This window comes from Stegastes partitus, unplaced genomic scaffold (assembly GCF_000690725.1).
Source record: "Stegastes partitus isolate 25-593 unplaced genomic scaffold, Stegastes_partitus-1.0.2 Scaffold80, whole genome shotgun sequence".
NCBI classification, from domain to species: Eukaryota; Metazoa; Chordata; class Actinopteri; family Pomacentridae; genus Stegastes; species Stegastes partitus.
Window position 1 is genome coordinate 184,507 of NW_007577811.1, and position 9,267 is coordinate 193,773.

Here is a 9,267-nt window from a genome sequence, read left to right on the forward strand (position 1 = left end):
TTTTTTTTGGATCAAATGCAAGCAGTGTGTGACCACCAGTGTCAGTTTCTGGACATATTGACGCTCGAGTTCTTAAAAACAGCCCACTATATGTCGGCAGATTGTACCCACCTGAGGGGTACTGTATTCTTGGTGATGGTGGATACTCATGTACATCACAACCAATTGCACTCATCACACCATACAGAGAGCCAGTGAGACATCCAGTGGCAGCCAAGTTCAACAGACACCATGCAAAGAAAGGCTCGGTCTGTTATTGGCGTTTGGCATTATGAAGACCAGGTGGCGTTCCGTGTTTTTCAAGGCTCTGGAAGTTCATCCTGTTTTCGCCGTGAGGGTCATTGCATGTTGTGCCATTTTGCAAAACTTCTGTCTCAGAGATGGAGACATAATTGAGCCTGTGGAGGAGGAAATGGGGACAGATGATGAAGGTGGTCAGCTTCAGCCCGACATGCATTGTGGTGAGCAGCTGCGTGGACGCATCGCTGCTGCTCTATCAGCACCAACCAGCATTCCTGATGCTCTCAATGAGCACGACTACAATTAGGGAACACAAAACTCTCATCAAACTTTCATCCATGTAAATAGTTTAAATTGGTTTTGCAAATAGTGTAAATAGTGATTATCAAATCAGCCTTCAATCCGTAGACCATTCCTCAAATCTCTTGAATTTATCTGAAAGTTAAGGAAATGTTCATGTGTTCAAGTTTTCTTGACAGAAATTTGTTTTGATCAGTCAATGTTCTTTTGTTCTTTTTTTTATAAACAGTTGCATTTTTTAATATTACAAACAAACAGTTAAATTTTTTAATTTTTTAATTTTACATTTTTATCAATGATTCATTCCAATAAATTCAAAAGTCTCTCCTCCCTCTCCTCATCTCGCCTGGCCCTCTCTTCTGCCCTCTCTTCTGCCCTCTGCAGCAGCTCCAGGACAGGGTCATGCCGCTGCCTCTTAGCCGGCCGTGGCTCTTCTGCCCCTGACCCCACCTCTGACTCTGCCCCTGGCTCCAGAGTCTGACTCTCAGGTCGCACTGAACACTGAATCAGATGATCCCACCCCAGACGTGGAAGGGCTCTCCCCCCAGGCTGAGGCAATGAGACAGGGAGGCCTAATGGATGGCCTCCCTCCTATCGCCTCATCCATGAGGGAGAACCCCTTCCATGTTCCAGCCGTGGGTTACCTGACTCAGTGCCACTTCCTGTTGGTGGCTTCTTCAGCTCCTGCACACATAATATTTAAAACAAAAAAATATATAATAGATGATAAATTATAATAAAAGGTGTAAATCATATACTTTACTTACATACATATACTTAAAAGCTTTACATCAGTATACATTTTCCATCTTCATTACAAAGTCTTAACAACACACAGTTAAGGCAGCGTTTATTTCAAATCCCAAACAGAGCAAAGAAAACACTAACTGCCTCCTTCCATATGTGCTTTCATGATCTGAGACTCCAGTTAAATACAGTAAATCCAAACCTTGTACGTCTTTTTGAGGTTCTCCCACTTCTTGGCGGCTCTGGCAGGACTCACCAGGCCAGCAAGGCCCATGTCTTTCAACACAGCTCTACAAGATATAATAATACAGAATATTATTATAATATAATCGTTCAAACTGATATAGAAAGACGCCAAACGGGTCGGTTGCTGTCATTAACAACGATAATAGACAGTAATTTAGTTCCAAGTTAAAATTCAGCTCTACTTTTGTTATAAATACACAAAATACTTGATGTCTTCATAGGAATTTAACGGTACTCACTCCCATCCAGCTGCTGACGCAAAACGCTTCCCTGAGAAGAGGTGCTCCTTTTCACCTCTCAGGTGAATTAGTTTTGCCACGTCGTCATCGGTCCCTTTAGAGAAAATGAATTGATGATCGATTGTGTGGTGAACCCATGCAATTCCACACGTACCATTTAGAAATTATACACTCATCCACTGTAAACTTAGCGGCAACGACTATATGGAAGAGGCTAAGCTAACATTTCTGCTGCATAAACGTAGTGCAAACACATCGAATTCGGAGTTTATTACATGGCTACGACACAGGAAATGGCTACGACACAGGAAAAACAAGACAACTTAAACGGGAAATTACTCACATTTGTACGACAAGCTTCCGCGCTCCCGTCCGTCTGCCATTCTCCTTCGACGCAATACATGATGGTCCATATCGTTTGGTTAGTGACCATCAGCTGTACACTACTTTTCAAGGTGCATTGTGGGATATTTTGAGTGCACTATATAGGGTGCATCATTTGGAACTTAACAGTCGGACACCCCTACAAAATGGCGTGCACCCTATATACCCGCAGGCTGTCGAGGGGCAAAGTGTTGTCACGCTTTTACGAACTTAAATAAGAAATCGCCACATTCCTCTCTGAGACTAACTCCCTGTATGCAGAACTGTTTGACAATGAAATGTGGCTGCACGAGAGCATCAGCTGCTGGAGCTGTCATGTGATCAGACGCTGAGAAAGAGATGTGGGGAGGGAAGCCTTTCCCTCTTCTGGTGTAGCGATGTGATGACTGAGTATCCATCCCTCGCCACTCTTGCAGTTAAAACAATCTTTACCATTCAGCTCAACCTGTTTGTGTGACAGTAGCTTCTCTACCTTGGTCCAGCTCAAGTCAAAGCAGAGGAACAGGTTGGACACTGACCATGACCTGAGAGCAGCTCTGTCTACTGTCACCCCAGACTCTGAAACTCTAATCAAGAGTAGAGCACGTGCCCAACTGATTTGTTAATTTTAACAAATGACCTGATTGGGCCACAACTTTATTTTCAAGTAGTTTTGATATTTATTTTATTCACTTTTGTACATGCAGTTGTCATGGTTGCTCAAAATGGAGTGAAAACATGTTGTGTTGTGGCCTTTTATCATTTTGTGTAATTTTGTACATGCAGTGGTCATGGTCCAGTTACTATGCATGGTTATATGCTCTGAAATGCATGTTGCACAGGAAAATATATTGAATATTGAATTCTAGAAAAAGTGGGTCACGACATAATGACCATGGGAAAATGTGGGTCCCAGGGTGAGACCAGTTGAGAACTCCTGGTTAATAGTGTCTAGGAATAAGAGTAAAACAGAGCATTAAAGAAAGTTTTATAGTGATACTAATAAATTCTCTGTCTATAATAAAACATGCTGCATAACCTTGAAGTATTCTGTTGCTGGAATAGAAACTTCTGACTTCCAGAAGGTCTATGAATTGATACAGATTACATGGGGCGGATAAGGAGACTCCTATTGCAAATTCTGAAATTCTGAACACACTGAAACTTCCTCATTGTTCTTGAATCCAATGTCAGTGATGTTATATTGTTCTTTTTTCTTTTTTCCCCATTTCGTAGAGAACCAGTCAAGATGTCAAGACTGTGCATGCTGCAGCAGCCAACAAAGATGCATGATCTTATACCAACACAGGTGTGAGGGTCAGGGTGATACTGTCATAGCAGTGACTTTTTAGTTTGATTACATTTTTCCTGACTAACTGGACAGTGTACTGAGATTGTAAACAAGCTATGTTAGGTATTTATGGCTGCTACTCACTAATATATTCCTGATGCTTTGGGGAATGCCAGATGGAGAATGTTAAATGAATTGTCTGGACTTAAAGTGAATGTATTTCTGTGAGATTAAAAACATTATATTGGTCTCTGGGAAGCTATAATTGGCAATATTTCTGTCATCCTATGATCACTGTTAAACAGTCCATCCAATCCACAAAATAACTAATAGCAGCCCTACACTTAACATTTTGCAGGTACATTCAGTTCAGTCAGACCACTCCTATCACATTTTAAACCATTTATTTCAGCATGAAATGTGTTTAAATTTCGCAGTGGGACTTTATGTCATGCTGGTGAACAAACCTGAACAAATTTGACACTCTGTCCCTGAGCCTACAAACCTTCACTGCTGATGAACATGAATGCACAAAGAAAAATGTCACAAAATTACACTTAACAATAACACTGGAGGAGGCTGGGAAAGTGGAGGGAGTGAAATGGCAAGCAGCAAGTGCTGCAGGGGCATTAAGGAGTAGTGCAGGTGTCAGCTGTACAAATGACTGCATTAACAGTTTGTTAATGCCTTAAATACAAATGTGTTCAAACGATATATACGTACATGTTGTTATACATATTACATACATACTATTTATAAAGCAACATCATTTCAGGTGGATTTGGTCGAGGTAGTGGAGTAGCAGAAGAAATAGAGCATTTGTCCTAGGAAAACCTTCTTGTGCAAATATGTGTGTGTGTGTGTGTGTGTGTGTGTGTAGGTGTGTGTGTGTGTGTGTGTGTGTGTCTGCGTTGGGCTGATATGTATAAATTGGGTAATATGTAAGCGTGCTTGAACAAGAGACCCCATCTTGTGCTACACTCCCTTTTACTAGCTGCTGCCATTCATAACTCATTGTCATGTTGCACTGTGTTGAAAATAGCTGGAGAAAACAGAGAAGGGAAACACATACCCCTGTTATTTTGTCAGTGTCACTTGCTCAGTGCAGTGACAGGGATGGGTTGGGTGGGTTGCTGAGGAGCGGGTGGGTGGTTGGACCTTGATTTCATGCAAGCAAGAGACCGGACCTAGCAGAGCAACGGGCTGGCAAGGCAGGCGAAAATAAACAGCCGGCCTGAAGAATCAATTCAGCGTGCCTGTCAGAGGACTGTCAAACTCCACTCCATGATGGACAGTCTGGATGTTCACAGTCTATTTGCTGCCAGGCTGTGGAGCAATGACTAAGTGAACCATGCCGCACCAAGCACAGACAATATGAAGAGGGAGTGCAGAGCAATATCTGCTGTTGCCATGCTACATCAGCATAAATGTCAAGGCCGCTGTGGAGTGGCCTGAGGGTTCTTCTACGAGAGAGTTCTGTGTCTGTAGGTGGGTATTTGTGCGTGGGAGTGTGTCAATACATGTGTGCCATGTGTTGAATGTGCCATTGTGCGCATGACAGAATAAACTGCTAATATAGATTGAAATCCTGAATAGCTTAATTCGCAGCTGAAATTAATTCCCAGAAAATGCAAGATAGTGACATTGTAGTAAGAAATTAACAGCTGTTTTTTTCCCATAAACAAACAGTATCCTATGTAATTATTCATAATTATCACCCATGTGGTAGCCATGCTGAGTCAACCACAATGGTAACACTTTTTTTCTTTTTAGAATCTGTCTGCAATTTCAGAATGGAATTCATCCAAGACCTGGTGCCAGACACATAATATCATTTATCAAGTTATGTATTCCACTGTCATCATTGCTCAGTGGTGAGTAAATTCTAATTAAAATAGACTGCCTCTTACCTGGAAAAAAGTTGAAACCTGTAACAGCAGCCTCTTCCTGATGGTTGCCAATAATTATTTCTTTACTTTGTTTTGTAAAATGAATTCTACATAACTTACAAATTTTTCACCAATCTGACATCTACAACCTTTGTTATTAATTATTCCAAGACTTGCAAAATTATATTTTCCGTTTTGGGCCTTTATTATTAAGACTGCATAATCTTTAAAAATATTATATCTGTGAACATCTGCATGCATTGGTTTAAACCAAAGGAACTCTTTCCGCATCTATTGCATGAGGCAGGTGTGTAGGAGAGGGACGAGCTTTTCAAAAAGTGTGATGTTTGAATCTTTTGAACATCGACATTCATGTTAGTGCTGCCCTAATTTTAAACCTAATTAATACATTTTCTCTTAAATAATTTTAGACACTGGGAAAGGGGGACAGAACATTTTTAACTTTAAAAAAAAAAAAATGTACATACTGTACAACACCCCAGTCACTGAGGATTTTTTTGCTTGGAGTGAATGCGCATTGCATCCCTGGCACTGGTGATTTCATTGTTTTAAGTCTGGAGCTCTGATCAGGACTGGGTTGATCGAGTATGGAATGGAATGGTATAGAAACTTACCCAGCACTTGATTATGAACACCTCTGCAATCCAGTGCAATCCAGTTCTGGTCTATATTTATTACTGAGGTCAGTCCAGTCCAGTACATCACCTACTAAAGTGCTTGGTGAGTGTAAAACGGATGGTCGAGATGGGAAAGATTCCCTTGTTTAATTCACTTATTTGATTTAAGACATGAATGCCATTTAAGGGTGAAAACGTCTGCACTCAAACATATCTCCATTTGCAGTACGTTACATTTTACCTTACCCAAAAAAAGAAATTAAGAAATATGAAAACCCATATGTTTGTGATTGTAGGTGCAGTTATATTATTAGGCACAAAGTCAGATTTACTACAACTAGCTGTAAATAAATAAACATTATTTCTAATTTGGAAACCAAACATTACAGTAAGAGTGGTATGACAATAATGCAGTATGAGCTGAGGTCTAACGGGCAAATCTAAGGCTACATCCACACTGCCAACCTTAATGCTCAATTAGATTTTGTTGCCCTGACCCTATTTTTTTGTTTGGCTGTTCACATTATTTTTAAAATGTGGTCACTATCAGATTCCAGTATGAACTGGTCATTTTTGCAGTTTTGTTTACAAGTTGATGTGCAGCAGAAGCCAGTGACTTGTGGCTAGATAATGAAGACAAGGAAGAGGAGAAAACAAGACAATTTTTGGTTTGATATGCTTTCAAACACTGAACGATTAAGAGATGACTCCTCCAGCTTTGTACATGCAGAAGTGACCCCCTGAATATTTACCCCTCCCTGTCCCTCCACTCACCACCTCTGTCGCAGCCTTCTTAAACGTTTGTATTCATAAGTGAAACTCGCCAGCACAGATACTGCTCCTTCTGTCAGTTATCGGAGGTTTCTGTCAGGAGATGGTTTCATGCTGAACGGTTTGCTGCTTTCTCACAGTTTGCCCAAACTGTTCCTGCTATTGTTAGCCATTTATGAAATTCACAGATTAAAGTCAATCTGGTGCAAATGATCAAATCAGTATTTTGTTAGATTCTTCATCTCCCTTCAGCACAGAGACCAGTGTAGGAGGACACTTCTGGGTCCTACTAGAAAATGTCACAGGAGAAAGAATGTTCTCGCACTATTTTTCAACATCGTCTCCTTTAACTTCAATGCACTTGGTCCACGGATGTTTAAAATTCGCAATCTCTTCATAGAAGAGGCTCATCATCACCATCCGATTTTCTGACCATTTTGTCGGTATTAAAGCAGCTTCGACAGCCGTAGTGCTCAGAAGTAAAGCAATGAGTCTTTGCAAGTTAACTAACCTTAACTAACTGAAGGTTAAGGTTTCAGTCAGATTTTCTAAATGAAATGCTTTAAAATAATAATTCTACCATGCCAAAGCAATTTTTAATGGAAAAGGCTGTGAGCAATGGTATTCCTTATTCTGAGTCTGATTCTAATAAATCAGTTTAAGATGAATTGCAGCCAGAAGGCTCCACAGCAGAGACTGAGGGAGCGCATGCTGAGCATCAGGAGAGACATCTGACAGGTACACATGAGGAAGGTAATGGCCCAGTGTGAGACATATAACAGAGCCATGGTGGTAACAGTGGGATAAAGAGAAAACGATATAATATGGGAGTGAAGCCTATTACATTTTTAAATGTTTTTCAGGTCACAGCAATAACCCTTCAAAGTGTCTCTGTATGTCTGTCATTACACCTACAAGTTTTTCTTCCAGAATGGTTGTTTCGCAGCAAGATGGAAGGCTGAGGTTGTTGACGAAAATGTACAGCTCTATGCAGCATGACACAACGCAGTGTTTGGATTGCATAAACAGGGTGGGTTGTCCTCTGTAGACCCTCCTCCTTGTTTGTACCACATTGGCTTGCTGTGCTGGAGTGTTCATGCTCCATTGCTCTGGTCTGAGCACTCAGCTTGCCTTGGGGTGTCTAGGTCCTGCAGCACAAGACAGTAAATCCTCCCGTGTCTGATGGCTATTGATTAGGTATTCACATCCTGCCTCCTGCCCAGGAGTAAACAGCTCTGGTCTCCACTCTCTCTCACACATCATTCCATTTTCTCTTTTCACAGCTGCTCTTCTACCAGCAGGGCCTCACACAGATATGACAGCATACAGTATAATATGCAGAATAGAGGCCCAGTTTCTCACTTTTTTTTCTCAGCATCTCTTCAGCTCAACAAACATCTCGCCTCCGCCTTTGTTTATCTGGCAGTATGACTCTCCCCCTTCTCCCACATTGCCTCTCTGACACTGTGTCTCTTTCATTTCCTCTCATCTTGTCATTTTCTCTTTGTCAGCGCCTCATTTCATCTCTCTCTCCTGCTCTAACCTGTCACTCCCATCCTTTCTCTCTGGAACACAACAAGCACTGTGGACGTAATTACCACCCGCTGAGGGAGTGTGGAAGCATGCTCTGGTTGCATGTCATTGCTGATCATGTTAATGTATGCAGATGAGACTGCGCATATGAATCAAGTGTTTCCCCTTGGTAGAAGGTCTAAACTTAGCTGACCAGGCATTCACCTTAACCGCTCCGCGTCACAGGTTGCAAAATGCTGAGTGAGCAGCGCCAGTGATCCCAGCAGTGTAAACAAACAGGCAAGGAGTCTGAGAGTATCTGTAGCGGCACGTACACACAGTGAAAAAGAGCAAACTTCAAACACACAACAAAGGCAACAGGGTTGACACGATTAGTACATTTCTCTCTAATGAAAAAAATCTCATCCACTTTTTTGCTCCTTCTGCCCAGAAAACACGAAAGCAGTGCTGAAGCGCCGCAGTAAAGGTAATTTAGGAGACAAAAATTGCAGCTAAACTATTTATATCTGCAATGTGAGTAAACAGTGCACAAGTGTAAGTTACAATCAAATCTCAAATACATCATTTTTATTTGCTCAGTATATTTCCATGTGGCACTTTACTGTGTGTATTTACAACCCCTTCCTCATGCTATATTTCAACACAGCTTATACCTAAAAATATGAGTATAATATATTTTACAGGTGAAACCAGATTTCTTTTTTTACAGCACCGACTAAATCTCAGTTGGTTTGTGTGTGTGTGCGTGTGTGTGTGTGTTACTATCTGTGTGATTGTGTCTGTGGGTGTGCGACAGACGGAAAGACAGAGGGAGAGAGAATTGTTTATTTATGATTTTCTGTGTGAAAGCAGAGTTGAGTGTGTGTGGGTGACGGAGCGTGCCTCTGTGTGCGCCTTTGCATGTGTACGCCAGATAGAGAAGCATGCTTTCAGGATTTTGTTTAGGGATTGTCACTGTGGGATGTTAGAGTGTATATGCATGTGTGACAGGAAGCAGGATTACTGTATGT

General features: G+C 41.3%; 1 long non-coding RNA gene across 1 annotated transcript; it reads right to left on the bottom strand.

The window, feature by feature from the left end:
* Positions 1–267: 267 nt before the first annotated feature.
* Positions 268–1,878, bottom strand: LOC103353659 (uncharacterized). The gene is made up of 3 exons (XR_520015.1): positions 1,773–1,878; positions 1,490–1,577; positions 268–398 (listed from the first exon to the last, which is right to left on the bottom strand). It is a non-coding gene; the product is annotated as an uncharacterized LOC103353659 (long non-coding RNA).
* Between the last annotated feature and the right edge of the window lie 7,389 nt (positions 1,879–9,267).